Source organism: Gopherus evgoodei, chromosome 4, assembly GCF_007399415.2.
Source record: "Gopherus evgoodei ecotype Sinaloan lineage chromosome 4, rGopEvg1_v1.p, whole genome shotgun sequence".
Lineage (NCBI taxonomy): Eukaryota > Metazoa > Chordata > Testudines > Testudinidae > Gopherus > Gopherus evgoodei.
Window position 1 is genome coordinate 114,900,799 of NC_044325.1, and position 18,413 is coordinate 114,919,211.

An 18,413-nucleotide genomic window follows, 5' to 3' on the forward strand; every position below is an offset into this window, starting at 1 on the left:
AGGGCAAAACCCTTTAAGAAATCCCTGAAATGATTTGTCTCGTTGGCTAAGGAATGAATGAGAGGTGTAGCCTTGCATGCATATATGTACATGAAAAGAAAGGTATTGATTGATGCTATAATGCAAGTAGTGAATCAACAGGCCTGAGGCATATAAGGTAAGAATGGCTTAGCATAACTAAGGATTGGGCTTGACATGATTAGATGACAGGCAAGTGGGGGGAGAGATAGCTCAGTGGTTTGAGCATTGGCCTGCTAAACCCAGGGTTATGAGTTCAATCCTTGAGGGGGCCACTTAGGAATATGGGGCAAATCAGTACTTGGTCCTTCTAGTGAAGGCAGGGGGCTGGACTTGATGACCCTTCAGGGTCCCTTCCAGTTCTGGGAGATGGGTATGTCTCCTTTATTATTATATTATAAGTGACCTTAAGTCACAGGGTAAAGTATAACAGTATGCAAGTATTAAAAATTAGTCAATTAGTGTTCAGTAAGAAACCACAAACATAGGTTACAGTTTAGGATATTTTTAGGCAATATGTATAACTGAAACTCACAAGGTTTTATTGTAATATTCCTATAAGAATATAAGAATGGCCAAACTGAGTCAGACCAAAGGTCCATCTAGCCCAGTATCCTATCTTCCGATAGTGGCCAATGCCAGTTGCTTCAGAGGGAATGAACAGAATAGGTTAAAAAAAAATATTGAAGATATACCAATCTCCTAGAATTGGAAGAGACCTTGAAAGGTCATAGAGTCCAGCCCCCTGCCTCAAGTGATCCATCCCCTGTAGCCCATTCCCAGCTTCTGGCAAACAGAGGCTAGGGACACCATTCATGCCCATCCTATCTAATAGCCATTAATGAACCTATCCTCCATGAATTTATCTAGTTCTTTTTTTAACCCTGTTATAGTTTTGGCCTTCACAACATCCTCTGGCAAGGAGTTCCACAGGTAGACTGTGCATTGTTTGAAGAAATATTTCCTTTTGTTTGTTTAAAACCTGCTGCCTATTAATTTCATTTGATGACCTCTAGTTCTTGTGTCATGAAAAATAAATAACACTTCCTTATTTACTTTCTCCATAGCAGTCATGATTTTATGGCAACCAATTGACATAAATGCTAATGAGTTTGATTTAAATGGTTAATTAGCCTATAGGAAATGGGAGACTTCAGCAAAACTGGGGTGTGGAAGTTCAGATAAGGAAAAAGGGGCTAAAACCCTCTTAAATATGTATAAGATACAAGGGGTGTCAGCGTAACACATTATAAAAAAATGTTACCTGGCCTGTGTTCTGTGGGAGACACCTATGATGATGAAGAGGATGAAGATGATGATGAGGAGGATAATGACTGACACTTTGGGTTTCCCTGCAAAGGATGGTGTAAATAATACATGTGCTGTACATTATGTATTATTTCTAACTAGTTTGCTGTGCTATGTTTGTGGTTCTGTGCGCTGTGCTAATAGAATTATTGATGATTCAAAAATTATTTCAAAATTTTAAGTGATTCTCATCTGCTCATTGAGATTCTCACACTGATGACAATTCTGATGCTGTAGCTGATCTGGCTGAATCCTGCCAGGCTATTCTGTGTTAAGGAATCAATCATAATCTATATCCAAACTACAGGTCTGGTGACAGAGGGGAAGCAATCTGCTCACACAGACTTTCCAAATGGATTTTGGCTTGTGTCCGGTTCTGTTACAAGGTTACTGAACCCCTTCCCTGTAAGGTTTGAGGGCTTACTCAACCAGATCCAGGCTGCAGCGATAGATTCACTTTGAGATGTCCATCTTCTGGAGACCTGTAGAGCTCTGTTCGCATCTTTGCCAAACATTATGCTCTGGTACAAGCTTATTCAGCAAATGAATCCATAGGCAGAGCATTCCTCCAGTCAGAGGTAGAGCAAGATTCCGTACACACTTCTCCTCAATAAATACTGCTTGTGAGTCACCTCAAGTGCAATACACAAAGGGACCATCACTCAAATTAAAAGTAAAGGTTACTTACCTGTACAGTGACTGGAGTTTTTCAAGTTGTGTGGTTCCTATCTGTGTTTCATTCCCCACCTCCTACCCCTCTGCTTCAGAACCTTACCCTAGGGCTGTTCACAATAGAAAGAAATAGAGAGGCAGTCAGTCAGTCCATGCTGCCACTTACGCCCTCATTTCAGAGCACTGGCATGGACCAGTGAAAATCTTCTGATCTCAGGAGTATAAAGTACATGCACACGTGAGAGGAATACAGATGGGGACCACACAGATACTGTACAGATAAGTAATCTTTCTTTTGGGTTTATTCATGTTATTTTTTTGTCTTGTTTTTCTTTCTTCTACTCATACCTTGTAAGTGTGAATCTCTGCTGTGGTCTAGTGTATAATGCTGCTTTTTTCTGGAGATAGTTATAAAAATTGTTTTGTTTTTCTTTTGTCTTCCAGGGTTACTGCAGGTTATGGCATAAGGCTCTTGGTGGGGTGCTGGGTCAAAGGGCCTGTAGTATACCCCTTACCTGATCCAAAATTTGACTGGGATTTTTGTTTCCCACTCCAGCATTATCAAGGGTTGGATACTGCTTATAGAACAAAGCCACATTAACTTCACACTTAGATGGATGTGGCCATTGAGTGTTAAAATGAACCTGTAGGGAGGGTAGCAAGGTGGGTGGTTTTTTGTTTGTTTTTTGTTTTGTTTTCCATACTGAAACTGAACAGCATGGAATTGATATTAACTGTCATGTCTTGAAATATCCCAGGGAGAACAGTAATATGAAAATTTTTCATATCAGATGTTGGAGCTCCTTGGGTTTGGTACATTAGTGTGCGCTAGTATATTTAATTGTTTTGGAGCTTCATGTATCTGTGTAACTCCAGTACTGTGACTCTTTGTATAGAGATTTCACATGTGCAACACTGTACTTTAAACTTTTATTGTATAGATTTCAGTCTTGTATGGAGGGTTAACTTTCTGCTTGATTATACACGAGAGGACTCAGATTTTGAAAAAAAAAAAAAACCATAAGGAAAAAATGACTTTATGTTAATGTGATGATCAAAAGGACGATAAAACTCACGTGGTTATTGTGGACTTGCATATGGAGACTGTTGGACCTGAGTCTCTTGGTTAGCAGAATTGTTCTGCTGAAAATAAGAAATAAATACTTTTATTTGTGTATTACTGATAAGGATAAATGCTATCCTAAATGTGCAAGCACATCCTAATGGAAACTGGGGTGGGTAAACTGCTCTTCTAAAGATGACCTCAAAACTCTCCCTATTTCATGCTAAGTGAGCCCAGACTTCAACTTTCAATGGCTAACACTAATTCATTCTGCCTTCTGAGGAAAAGGACGCCTTACACAGCACTTCTTTCAGCTTCTCTTGGTGTGCCGCCTGATCAAAAGTGATTTACTCACATAAAAGGTCAAGCAGTGAATAAAGTAACTATTATAGGCAATATTAAAACTCTGCTTAAAAGCAATGCAGGCTATTTCATGAAGCCATGTAGGTTTATCAGTGAACATAACTTAAATGATAAGGCTTATCATAATTGTCCTTTATTTCTCACAGCTGTTGACTAGACGCAAGCAAATGATCATATAGTGGATAAAGATATTGGAATGTTAAGTATCTGCCTAATCATCATTATAAATTAGATAAAAATATTTAACTCCAATCTTTGATTTTATTTTTTGCTCCATCATATATGCAGTGTTAGTATTAATGCTTGTTGGAAAGAAAATCAAGTGCTTCCTGCTTCTGTGTTATAATCTTGTTGCTTTTTTAATAATCTAACAGTGCCTTTTTAAAAACAACCCCACTCTGTACAGATATTCATCTGAGTGAAAAAGACCACTAGCACACTAGTCAGAATGCGGGCTTTTTGGATGTTGGAATTACATTATAAAACTATTGGACTATGAAACAAGTTCTGTTAGAATTTGATTATCCAGTCTGTCCCACTGTCAGGAATCTTCTGTAGGGAATAATCTTGCATTTAGTCCTTTGTCTGGGATGACATTGAATAACTCTAATTAGATTTTTTAAATACCCTATATAGAAGTTCAAATCTTTTGCGTTTTGCTTTTTGCATTGGTAATACAAAAGTAAAGCTGAGACCAAACGAAAGCTAGGTTGACTTCTTAAATTAGAGTTGAGAAAATCAGTTATGATTTGATCTTACCATGTTTAAACCTTACATCACTATTTTCTTTTACTGTGTATTCGAGGTAGGAGGGGGGATCCTTAAAGTACAGGTGACTTTTCTTTCAAAAAGGGTTATTTGACGGTCATGAAATACAATTTTCTAAAAAGATAGAAATTCCTGCTAAGTTTTTTTTCCCCATTTAGTGAAGACTTATTAAAAATTATCTTAATTTAAAGTAGATAAACCCCATCAAACTAAGGATGTTATGAGTACTAAGCTTGCACATATGAAAATTAGAGTATTTAATGTAAGAGAATATCTGAATACCAATACGTTCTAAAGACTCATTGCCAAGTTATTGTGACTAGCCCCAAAATAGGCTGCTTATTAGCATCAAAAGCATGGTAACCACTCTTCAGACAATTAACTTGCTTCCTCCATTAAGATTTTTCAGTTCTAGTACTTAAATTCATTCAGAATGCTGTATGAGGCCCCAGATTCTAAGCTTATACTTCTGTCACTGAGAAATGCGATTCAGCTGAATGTGTCTTTGGGAGAAATTGTTGTGCATTAATGTTTAACAGGAATATCATTACATTTGGGAATAATTTACTAAGACGTTTAGAAAGTATGAATTAATAGGATGCTGCGTGGTTAGCAAAATATTCTAAATCTTGAACCAGGAGGGAAAACTTCTGATTTTAACATGGATATTAGTCCTTTGAGAGAAACGAAACACAAAGAAGTGCTTGAACCATAATATCTTCTGTACCTAATACTTTTTTACTCGCACCTTGCCCTCTTTCCATATACCAGTAGTTCAGCTATTTCTAGGACTATTTTTCTACATTTTCATTCACCTTAAATTTCTTTTTGTGCTTCAGTCTAATTTGCATCATTCATATCTTCCAGACCAGTTATCTAGGTCGATATAAACTTAATTCAGACACCCTGATGGTATTGTGTGAAGATAAGCTCCATATTAACGGAAAACCTGGAGGCACCATAGTAAAATTCTTCTCATAATTTTAATGGCTAGACTTCACCCTTAATCTGTATATTTAGATACTTGTACGACTATGGCACTCTGAATGACTTATGAAAGAATGACATTGCTTTCATTTCCTAGTGATGTTTGACTAATTCCTTACTGCTGTGAGGAATGATTGTTTCTGTCTTGTAATTTATATTTTATACATTATACACCCACATTGTGGAGCTAATGCTTATGTAGCTTGCAGAAACCTAACAATTGTCTGTGGCTGTGTACTATACCTTTGATTTTCTGACCCAAAGTGTTTAGATTTTGCCTAGAAAAAGGGTGTTTACAAACTTTCCTATTCAAGTTGATAAATGTGAAATTGAAATCTGAATGATGTATTTTTAATCAGTTCTATGACTTCCACGTATTAAGATTCTATACTTTAAGGCTTAAAAGGCTGTAGCATGTGACTTCCTCTCTCCTCAGTTTTGTCAGCACAAGTTTTTTTTAAAAAATCAAGTTCTAGTGGCTTTCACTGATGCAGCTTCTTATCAGCTAGTGACAATAATATCAAACTGCTTGCTTGACAAATGGTTATTGGAAATTGACTACTTCTACACACTACATCTATCAACATTAATTATTTTTCGCTTAAAAGCTGTTCTGGTTTTTCTTTGGTGCCCAAATATGTGAAAAATCTTTTTAAAAAGACTTAAATTTATATTTGTTACCATCTTCACTTATTTAGACTCATAAGTCCAAATCAAAATTCTGTCCTTAACTGCACCCTTACTACCTCCTTGAAGTCAGAATGTGAGCCATTATATGTATTCTTATCCTGCTCTGCCTTTTATAATAAAGATGATGTCGCTCTGCATATATAATATAATGAAGGATATGATTTAGTCGTGGAAGTCACAGAGCTGAGGCTGTGCACCCCTTCCACAGCTGTGGCTGGAGCTGGGAGTGTGCGCCCCAGCAGCTGTGGCTGAAGCCAGGGCTGTGTTCCCCCACACCATGGCTTTGGCTGGAGTTGGAGTTGGAGCCAGGGCCATGCACCCGCAGTTTGGGTTAGGGCCGTGCACCCCTGCAGCTTGAGCTGGGGCTTGAGCCACTCCTGTTTACTCCCCCTTCTCTAATGGCTGCAGTGGATGCAGGAGCCAGAGCTCTGAGCCCCCGCCCACTCCCCTTTGCTGTGGCTGGGGTCTGGGCTGTACGTGACCCCAGCCCCACGGCTTCAGCTGGTGCTGGAGCTGTGCCCCCTCAAACTCTTATACTAGGCATAGAGCCAGCCCCTCAAATGAGCCAGTTTAAAAATCACACTACTAATTCAATCTTGAGCAGAGTGTATACGCCATATCACTGATTTATACAGAGTCATTCATCTTTCTGGGACAGATAAATAACCATATGTGATTGGTTTGTATAAATCAATATTTAATATTCATACTTAAGCAGTAATGCTCCATGGGGCCTCAAGTCCGCAACTGGTCATTAAGTTCAAGGAAATACCTGGGCTGAAGGTCACTATTATTATTAACCCACGAAAGCTCATGCTCCAAAACGTCTGTTAGTCTATAAGGTGCCACAGGATTCTTTGCTATTATTATTATAAACTTAATAAAATATTTGTTCGTTGTCTGTATCTCATGTTCTGTGTGGCACTGCTTATAAGTTTTTTTGTTTCAAGAACTGTCTTATTGTAGCAGTCTGTCTCAGCATAACCTGTGATAAAGAACTTAGTTTTGAACTACATATTAGTTTGGCTTGTGCTTGCTCTTTCTGTGAACTTGTTAATCACTATGGCATCCTGAATGCAGGTGATTAGATACTCTGGTAATGAACAATATACAGAGCCCTAAGACAATTCTTGACTCTTTTTCTCTCTCTCTGGGAGGTAATCTTGTTTGCAAGATTGATATGATCATTGTAAAAGCCATAAATATTCCTTTCTCTCAAATACTGACCATTTTTTTTGTTTAAAGCATTAAAACATAAGAAAGGACCAACCAAATAAGGGATCCCTCAAAGCACCATATACCATTGTAGGATTTCATTCAGTGTTCAGCTGGGATAGAAGTAATGGATTTTTTTTTAGTTCAATCATGCATCCTAGAAGCATATCTGTTCATGATTTACTGTATAGTATTGTTATGGCGGGTGCCACTGGTGGTGCTATTAATATTCCAACCTCTTCTTAGAATGAGAACAGCTGTTCAGTCTTGGGAAGACATGCTGTGGTGGTTTGTTTTGCAAAGTTCTGGGTAAACAGTAGGCTTTAGAAGGAAAGTGGTGTGAGCACCAGGATACTTTGCTCTCTACCTTGGTATCTGATTAGTTTCAGTTGTTGAGGCACAGTTTCTCCCTGGGAACTGGGCAATGGTGTTTGTCTGATTCCCTGTTTGATCACTTCAGTTCCAGGGCTGTTTTGTATGTGTATATAAAACAAGGTACACTCAGAATGTACCCATGCTCTGCATCAGTGACTTCTCTTGAATTAGAAAGCTCATGTGCAAGGCCTTGCATGTCTGTTGCTGCTTGTCAAGACATCAATGCTACTGTCCGAATGGGACATTGGTGTTCAATGAAGGGTTAATACTTGGTAGGTCATGTGGATTATTATTCTGGCTGTCCCAGATTGTCCAGGATAATTCTGCTGTTAGGTTGTCCAGTGGTGTGAATTAAAGATGCAACACACAATGCAGGTAAAACACTGGTTATTTCCTAGTTTAGGTGACTGGCATGAACCAGGGTTATGAAATATTTCCTTCTCTATTATATTGCAGGGTTTAGCATCCACTGATTACAGTGGCTAATGTTGGTGGAGTGCAGCTTATTGATTTCCTGCACTACTGGAAGTGTTTCTGCAGAGTGTCTGACATTCTGCTGACTGAAGTACATGGGAAAAGTGCAGATGAGTGTACCCTGCTCCAGGCCCTGCCCCCTCTACTCTGACAACAGGTTGGAAGAATGCTGTGCAGCAGTGGTCCTGTTGTGTGGAAGCTATGTAAATATGGGTTACCTATCAGGGACTCAGTCTGATGCCAGGAGGGAAGGGAAACCGAAGAGGGGAGAATGTAGTGAGGAACCAGATAGAAGAAACTGCATGTGGGATATAGGAAAAGGGAAGGTGCTATACTGGATGGAGGGAGGAAGAGAAAGCTTGTGAAGGCATTGAAGAAAAATCAGTTACAAAGATGGTGAGAAAGGAAGTGGATTGGGAGTGAGTTTTATGGAGAAGCAGTAGGGCCTACCTTCTCTTCAAACAAACTTTCTCATGAATATTATTTTATAGTGGTAGTGCTTAGAAGCCTTGGTCGTGGACCAGGACCATATTGTGCTAGGTGCTGTTATAAACTATAAAACAAAGGGACTCTCTGCCCCAACACTTTTCAATACTTAGTATTTAAAAATTTCTAGCAATTTTACACTCTAGATTCCATCAGAACCATATAGTCGTCCAACTTCTTGCCATGGTTTGTTCCACAAGATCTCTGCCTCATATGATTGCAAGACTGATTCTAGTCTCTGTTCTACATAAATAACTATGTTGAAATGACTAAATCTCTATGGGAAGAAAATAGGAGAGGGACTAGGGAAAATGTGTTTTCTTCATGGAGAAAGCTTTAGTGAGGAAAAGTACCCAGCTGGATTGCATCAGCATCAGACCACTTTGTCAGGTATCGCTGGCATCCACAATGTCCCTTTTTCAAGCAATGAGGACAATTGATTCACAAGATAATTTGCTGCATAGTAAGGAAACAGTAGTATTCATCTCGCAGTGCTCTGTATTTTTGAGTCATTTTTTATTTTGCGATCTGTCAGCTTGACAGATGCCAAGGTTAATTAATTTTAATTTGGCCTTTTCCTGCAGTTTTGACTGTTGACTGTCTCCTCTTTGCTACTACCAAGACCTTTTCTCCCTAATCACTTCACGTTTGCAATAAGAAATGGAACACCTGATGGAAATTTGTTCATAAATAAGGAAAGTAAACTGGAATGCAACCAGATGTTATCAGAGAAGGCTCCCCAAATCCCGATCTTGTGTTTCACCATGGTATGAGAGATTAGTTTAATTAACCTCTCATTAGAAACATGTCAGTCCTACAGGTGTATAGTAGGCTAGAGTCAGGCTATTAGAAATCCTAAAAGACAAGTAAATGTGGAAGTGTTAGCTTTTATTCTTCCAAAAGTTAATAGCAGCTTCCTCATTTGGCCCAGTTCTCCTACATTGATAGAGTGACTTGATGTGTTTTCTTCGTTTAGAGGTAAACATAATTGTATTAATCTAGATATGCTGAATAAAATAGTTTTTATTGTAAATGGGAATACAAGTACCTACAGTAAGAAAATAGAACAGTACAGTATTCTGCAAAACACAATTGTGCGGATAGAACACTACTAATGTAGAAGATTATCTCCACATACTAGTGAAGGCATTTTAATAAATGGGGTTAGATTTTGTAGAAGGATTTTTTCAATATCTAGACCAACTCACCGCAGCATAAGTAAATATTTAGAGAGATGTTTAACTGCAGGTATAGATCCAGATTGCGACTAGCCTTTTTGGCATGAGGAGTCAAGACATAAAGGGTGATGTCACTCCCATTCCATTGGCCTCCATCTGAGAAGCTCCCTCTCCCACCCATAGGTGATTTGGCTGAGAAAGCAATTAGTCAGATTTCATCCAGGAACTTCCCCTGTTGTTTAGGTGCTACTCAAGCGATTCCCCTGGTGCAACAAGTGGTTTAAATCCATAAACTGGCCTATATTGTAGAAGAAGCATAATATCCTTGTGCAGCTTTGTGTGTAGTGGTGTCTTTCCACTGAAGAAGAGTAATAACCAAGCAAGAAGAGAAATAACCCTGTTATATGGGTGTCAGAAGAGACATGAAATAACTGTTATGACCCATTGAGTATCCGGGCTCGAAGAGTTTGAAAAAAAAAAAAAAATCCACAAAGGTTACAGGGCTGCTTACAGGAGCTGCAGTTAATCCATATGCTCTCATAGTTACCATTATCAGCCCCCCTCCCTCTTATCAGGGTACTTTGTTACTATTGCAGGATAGATAGAAACAATAATATATATTCAACAAAGGTTGATTTATACCTAAATTATTTAAACAATCAAAAGGAGCTGGTATGATTTTGTCAACTCCGTTTTTTATTTACTTCGTGGAAGTATAATGCAGGAAAGGAGGGTCGATTGGTATTATGTTGAAACTCATAATCTTCAGATGTTACATGCTGTTCATATGAATCAGACTTTACTAGAAAGTCCAACGGGAGGGAAGAAGCATGGATTCTGCAAAATATGACAGGAAGCTACAGTGGATTACAACATAGGGAAGCAGCAAAGAATCCTGTTGCACCTTATAGACTAACAGACGTTTTGGAGCATGAGCTTTCGTGAGTGAATACCCTCTTCGTCGGATGCATGTAGTGGAAATTTCCAGGGGCAGGTATATATATGCAAGCAAGAAGCAAGCTAGAGATAACGAGGTTAGTTCAATCAGGGAGGATGAGGCCCTGTTCTAGCAGTTGAGGTGTGAAAACCAAGGGAGGAGAAACTGGTTTTGTAGTTGGCAAGCAATTCACAGTCTTTGTTTAATCCTGAGCTGATGGTGTCAAATTTGCAGATGAACTGAAGCTCAGCAGTTTCTCTTTGAAGTCTGGACCTGAAGTTTTTTTGCTGCAGGATGGCCACCTTAAGATCTGCTATTGTGTGGCCAGGGAGGTTGAAGTGTTCTCATATAGGTTTTTGTATATTGCCATTCCTAGTATCTGATTTGTGTCCGTTTATCCTTTTCCATAGAGACTGTCCAGTTTGGCCGATGTACATAGCAAAGGGGCATTGCTGGCATATGATGGCGTATATTAGATTGGTGGACGTGCAGGTGAATGAACCGGTGATGGTATGGCTGATCTGGTTAGGTCCTGTGATGGTGTCGTTGGTGTAGATATGTGGGCAGAGTTGGCATCCAGGTTTGTTGCATGGATTGGTTCCTGAGCTAGAGTTCCTGTGGTGCGATGTGCAGTTACTGGTTCTTCAGGTTGGCAGGTTGTCTGTGGGCGAGGACTGACGTGCCACCCAAGGCCTGTGAAAGTGTGGGATCATTGTCCAGGATGGGTTGTAGATCCCTGATGATGCGTTGGAGGGGTTTTAGCTGGGGACTGTATGTGATGGGCAGTGGAGTCCTGTTGGTTTCTTTCTTGGGTTTGTCTTGCAGTGGGAGGCTTCTGGGTACACATCTGGCTCTGTTGATCTGTTCCCTTATTTCCACGTGTGGGTATTGTAGTTTTGAGACTGTTTGGTGGAGATTTTGTTGGTGTTGGTCTCTGTCTGAGGGGTTAGAGCAGATGCGGTTGTACCTCAGTGCTTGGCTGTAGACAATGGATCCTGTGGTGTGCCCAGGATGGAAGCTGGAGGCATGAAGGTAGGCATAGTGGTTGGTAGGTTTTCGGTATAGGGTGGTGTTAATGTGACCATGACTTATTTGCACGGTGGTGTCTAGGAAGTGGACCTCCCGTGTAGATTGGTCCAGGCTGAGGTGGAAGCTGTTGAAATCGTGGTGGAATTTTTCCAGAGTCTCCTTCCCATGGGTCCAGATGATGAAAATGTCATCAATGTGGCGTAGGTAGAGAAGGGGCGTGAGTGGACGAGAGCCGAGGAAGCGTTGTTCCAGGTCGGCCATAAAAATATTGGCATATTGTGGGGCCATGCGGGTACCCATAGCGGTGCCACTGATCTGGAGATATATATTGTCATCAAATTTGAAATAGTTGTGTGTGAGGATAACGGCACAGACCTCAGCAACCAGTTGTGCTGTGGCATCATCAGGGATACTGTTCCTGACAGCTTATATTCCATCTGTATGTTGGATGTTTGTGTAGAGAGCCTCTACATCCATGGTGGCTAGGATGGTGTTTTCTGGAAGGTCACCAATGCATTGTAGTTTCCTCAGGAAATCAGTGGTGTCACGGAGATAGCTGGGAGTGCTGGTGGCATAGGGTCTGAGTAGAGAGTTCACACATCCAGACAGTCCTTCAGTGAGAATGCCAATGCCCGAGATGATGGGGCATCTAGGATTTCCAGGTTTGTGGATCTTGGGTAGTAGATAGAATGACCCTGGTCAGGGCTCTAAAGGTACGTTGATTTGTTCCAGTGTTAGTGTAGGGAGTGTCCTGAGTAAATGGTGCAGTTTCTTAGTGTATTCCTCAGTGGGATCTGAGAGAAGTGGCATGTAGAATTTGGTATTGGAGAGTTGTCTAGCAGCCTCCTTTTAGTAGTCAGACCTGTTCATGATGACAACAGCACCTCCTTTATCAGCCTCTTCGATTATAATGTCAGGGTGGTTTCTGAGGCTGTGGATGGCATTGCGTTCTGCACGACTTATGTTGTGAGGCAAGCAATGTTGTTTTTCCACAATTTCTGCCTGTTCACGTCTGCGGGAGCATTCAATATATAGGTCCAGACTGTCATTTCGACCCTCAGGAGGAGTCCATCTGGAGTGGTTCTTCTTGCGCTGTTGGTGGGAGGGTAACTGTGTATCAGTGCGCTGTTCAGTGTTGTCCTGAAAGTATTCTTTTAGTCGGAGATGGTGAAAGTAGGCTTCCAGATCGCCGCAGAACTATATCATGTTGGTGGGGGTGGCAGGGCAGAACACTTCAACCTCTCTGGCCACACAGTAGCAGATCTTAAGGTGGCCATCCTGCAGCAAAAAAACTTCAGGTCCAGACTTCAAAGAGAAACTGCTGAGCTTCAGTTCATCAGCAAATTTGACACCATCAGCTCAGGATTAAACAAAGACTGTGAATTGCTTGCCAACTACAAAACCAGTTTCTCCTCCCTTGGTTTTCACACCTCAACTGCTAGAACAGGGCCTCATCCTCCCTGATTGAACTAACCTCATTATCTCTAGCTTGCTTCTTGCTTGCATATATATACCTGCCCCTGGAAATTTCCACTACATGCATCCGACGAAGAGGGTATTCACCCATGAAAGCTCATGCTCCAAAACGTCTGTTAGTCTATAAGGTGCCACAGGATTCTTTGCTGCTTTTACAGATCCAGACTAACACGGCTACCCCTCTGATACTTAACATAGGGAAGATGATGCTTACTGTAGAGGGGAGCTGTCACTCTCCTGACTGTGAAAACCTGGGAATTCTCAATATTCTGGTGCAAAATCAACAAACCACTATTAAGTCAGAGTCAAAACCATATTTCACTTGGCATTTCTTTCTTTATTTTCTCTTCCTTTCCTCATGTTTCCATCACAAAATATCTTAATGAATTTTTTTGCAATGTCATTCCTTAGGATAACTTTGCTACAATAATTAATCCTCTTAAAATGTGTTTTTTCTCCAAAGGTCTTTCAAGTTTTCTTTAAATTTTCTCACTTCACGTATTTTTACTTTCAGAAGTTTTTCTTTCTTCTCCTCCTCCTCCTCCATCCCCTGCCTCATCAACCCTGCTTGGTCCTATCTCTTCTCCATTTCTGTTGCCATCTTCCTGTTCTCATCTTTTTTTTCTCCATTAGTCCTATTTGCATTCCAAAAAAAAAGGTCCTGCTCACCATCCAAATGCAGATGACAAATATTTGACGGGTGGGATGAAAAGATAGATACCTCCATAGTATTGCCCTTCAAAAGTGGATCAGTTCATAGTCCTATAGAAAAGAAAATGGTTTTCAATAAATAAATTTGTACCATTGTGTGGGGTAAAATTTAGGCATAAAGAATATTTAATGGAAATACAATCAGTATAATTGTTTCAGTGCCAATGAATTGTGTATTCATACGCTAATCCATTATTTTGCTAGTGTTAAAAAGTCTGATTACACAAAATGTTCAGATCAGAGTATCATACTGTATGCAATCCATATAGGTCATTAACAGAAAGATACCATTCCATAGCCAAGTTGTGGAATTGGGACCAGGGCCAGCTCCAGGCACCAGCAAAGAAAGCAGGTTCTTGGGGCGGCCAATGGAAAGGGGTGGCAGGTCTGGGTCTTCGGCAGCAATTTGGTGGCGAGTCCCTTAGTCCCTCTCAGAGTGAAGGACCTGCCGCTGAATTGCCACTGAAGAATGAAGCAGCACAGTAGAGCTGCTGCCGAAGTGCTGCCGATTACGGCTTTATCTCTCCCCCCCCCTCCCCCGGAGAAGAAGCTGGAGCCAGCCCTGATTGGGACTTGAGTGCACTTCACATTCCAGGCTAGACAGATTGCTGCTAACAAATTAGGCTAGTGATTGCTGGCATCCTCCAAAAGGAATCCAACTGGTATACATTTATTTTGGGAGATGAGGTAGTTTGCTGCCACACACTAGTCTGGTGTCGGATGTTAAAGCTCAGTTAAAGTGTTCTAAGAATAATCACAATAATACTGGAAGATGAGGCAACTTTAAAGGATGGTGTTAGGTTATATTTGGCCCAAGAGATAGGTTTTTCAAAAATCATCTTTGAAACCTAAAATAATAAATGATGGCTTCCATGATTTTTTACAATAAAATTCTAGTGAAAACAATCTTAACAGAGCACCACTTAGTAGTGCCTTCAACACACTTTTATTATGGTGCATGAGAACATTAAAGTGAAATGAACCGTAAACCAAAATGAAATATGGATGTTTTCGCTGTCTAATCCGAGATATGGAAAGCTGTATTAAAAGAGTTCAATCCTTGAGGGGGCCATTTAGGGATCTGGGGCAAAAAATCTGTCTGGGGATTGGTCCTGCTCTGAGTAGGGGTTCGACTAGATGACCTCCTGAGGTCCCTTCCAACCTTGATATTCTAGGATTCTAACAGAACTAGAATTCAGAACTTGTTTTATTGAACTAATGTGTTTGTAAAATAGAAAAGGAAGTTTCTACTTTCACTTTCAGGTTTAAAAAAAATTATCATTTCTGTTTTGCAATTTATGATATAAAAAATTAGCATTTTTATTTTGAAAGAGTAGCTCAAGATTTCCTGAATGAGAATTCATCTTTAGAAAACAAATACTCCCTAAAATAATAGAGATTGTTCATTACCCCACGCATGTTTCATATCCTTCATTTAAAAGTTAAATGTAACTGTTCAGTCTTGAGGACAATCTTCAGATCCCTGGAATTTGTGATCCTGAGTATATCTTTGAAATGAGATTTCTTGAAGTTATTGCTGTACAGCTGTGTTGTTGATGCATATAATTAGTCTTCAGTTGTGCCTATGCTTGTAAACACAATATATGTGATTTGACTTGGAATCTGTAATTTATTAAGTAAAACAAGTGAGGGGAGGAACACTTGAATAAAGGTACTAAGGTGATTTTTGCTTCTAGCAAGCTTCTCATAACTACTCTTGAGATGCAGTTGCTGCTACTCTGAGTTTTTTGCATGTGAAGAAATGTTTCTAACATTTCCAGTAAACACACAGAATTTTTTTTAATTGCCTTTTTAACTCAGTGAAGAAATGTGGGATGCTTTAAATTTTCTAGTTGATGCTCTCCAGGACAGAGTAAGGTGATTTTAAAATGCAGATTTAAAGATACTTCACCTTTCCCACCTTTTTATAAATTATCTTTTTCCCCAGCAAAAATCAAACTATCACTAAAAGTTACTGTATGATAGCGGTGCATTAGTGCCTGGAAGGAGCCAGGTTCTGTTCCTAGGTTAGCTGCACTACTGTGGCTATGGCTCTGTTTTTGCCTTGTTTTACTAGGTTTTGAACTGTTATGAAAACTTTCTCCTACAAATATTCATTCATTCTTTTCAGATAACTAGTTTTTGTAATTTAGTCTCTTCATTTGTTGCAGTCCATGCTGAGTCTAGCCAATAATGTCAAAACCAAAACTATTAGATCAATATGTGTTTTTGTAGAAAGAAACAGTCCTTTCAAAATGGATCATTACCATAGGAAAACTAGGCTTCTCAGGCTATTAGCTTTCTTATGGATTAGTGCTTCAATGTATGAAATTAAATTGCAGTTTGATTACTGTATCTGTAAAGAAAAATGTTCAGTCTTAGAGGGGAAAGACATTTATCACACTCTTTCCAGTGTGGCTCACATTCAGAGCTCTATTTTTGTTGTTTTTCTAGTGATCACTTTCATCTTTTTACCTAGCACAGAAGCCATAGCTTGCACACAGAAAGGAAGAAGGCTTAACCTAAAGTTCAAGTAGGTGATTTTTCCAAACAATTTGAGATTATATTCCCTTTTTATTAAAGCATTCAAAAACCACTTTTAAATTATTTCAACAAAGTTGTCATTTGAGTTGCTCTCTGTGAACAAACAATACCATGTACATAATATTATGTTTATGGAGAAATAGTACCAGTCATACGTTTGGCAGCTTGCACATAGACGTGGATCCTGGGCTGACCATTGCTGCTTGTGCTCTGAGATTGGGGAGAGAACTTTGTGCACTTCTGTCACTCCCTTTTCTTCAGAACTGAGCACTTTTTCTAGGGGTGCTTTATACATTAAAAACATATGTATTATTATGCTTTAGTGACTTCTACATACTGTTAGTTAAGGGGATGTGGGACAGGAGGGGAGTGCTCATCTTTAAACACTCGGGAGGCCTAGGTTTCTGACAGAATCCATAGGCTTTCACAGGGCAATTAGTCTTTCATAACTCTAGAGAGGGTAATAGTTCTCTGACACAGCCTCTAGCGTTGCATAATTTCCTTTTAAAGGTGCATAAAGTTTGCATTAGTTCCCTTTTCCAAAATAAGTTTTTCCATCACAACGATTATTCTGTGTAGAGTTGTTTTAGTGTTCAGCTTTTCTCACTAGTCTTTCTTCCCTTTATTAAAATAAAACAGCTGAATAATTTTTTGGATGGAAAACCATAAAAAAGAATGATGGACATTAAGAAATATTTTCAATAGAAACAGTACTGTTCCACTGTCTCCAAGTAAATAGAAATATAATACTGAGGGACAAACCAAGTAAGCTGTGCCTTTCTATCTCCTGAATTTCTTTTGAAAGAGGTAAATGAGTAAGGAATTGATAGGAATAAATGATCAATTCACAGAACAGAAAGAAGTTAATAGAAGTTAAAAGAAGTTAACCTTAAATATATTGTTCAGTACTTGTCTTGGACCGCTGGATTGTTTCCAGTATGGCAATATCTATTTTTGTCTTCAGGAACCTGAGGTAAATGGCAGTTACAGAATCATGCCCATGAGGAAGGAGTTTCTCTCTAGTATATAATTGCCACTACAGACACTTTAGGTTTCAGTGTAAATTTAGGCATAATTTTGAAGACATAGATGTTAGTATTGCAGGGATTCTGTGATACGATCCTATAAATCATTGGGGAAGATTTCTCGATAGAATACTTAAAGGTTGGATTGAATATTTTGTGATTCTTCAGACTGGGTAAATCATGTGATGTACATGAAAATAGACTTGCATCTGTCCCAAATTAGTACTATGTCAATTGTCCGTTCCTATTTAGCCACAGCTTTGTCTTCTGCTACTTAAAACCTAGAAAAGCCTTTGTCCATTGGCTTTTTGGTTTAGTGTGATTTTACGTCTTGATTTAAAAAAAAAAAAAAAAAAAAGCACCAAAATCTTTTCCTGCGGTTTTAAACTGAGAAGCAGGCTTTCGATGAAGTATCTGCAAAGAAGGCTGGGTTTTTCTTTGTAAAGTTAGTTCTTAATTAAGTGTACTCTCTTAATTTTTGGACTACATTCATAGATAGTTACTATCTGTCACGTGTGCCTTTATATACCCAAATTGAAAGAGTAGAACTGACCAGGGAACTGTGATACAGACTATTTTTAATGATCTTATCCACTGAACATCATTGATATCTTTAACAATATAACACATAGTCTAAAACTAATCATGTTACAGAAAAATCCTGTGTTCCCAAACTATATTAATTGTCTCCTATTTTTGTGTACCTTGGTATCTTTGTTCATAATCGGCAAACTTGCTAGTATTTTCAGGTTATAGTAGGCTGCCCCCCAGATCTTGAAAATGGAGATCCTGTCTGTGTAACATTGAAGATCCTTTGGTTCTTTAGGAGCAGGAGTTTGGCCCATGGTCACTGATGAAAAATGGCTTTCCTGCACTCTGCTTTATTATTCTGTGGACTGACCTCTTATACTGCCTTCCACTCCAAACTTCATTTCAGTGGTACTGTAATGTAGTTTATAAAGTTCTCTGGGATCTCTGAAGTTGAATGGCATTTTTATATATGGAGATTATATGACTCTCAAAAGTCTCAAGTTCTAACCAAATACATGCACGAACACCTCTTGGATACTCTATTCCTGTGTTTGACACTGAGG

General features: G+C 39.3%; 1 protein-coding gene across 4 annotated transcripts in view; it reads left to right on the plus strand.

Annotated features, from left to right (window-relative positions):
• CHID1 (chitinase domain containing 1) overlaps window positions 1-18,413 on the plus strand; it is a 279,829-nt gene that overhangs the window by 143,270 nt on the left and 118,146 nt on the right. The window lies entirely within an intron of this gene.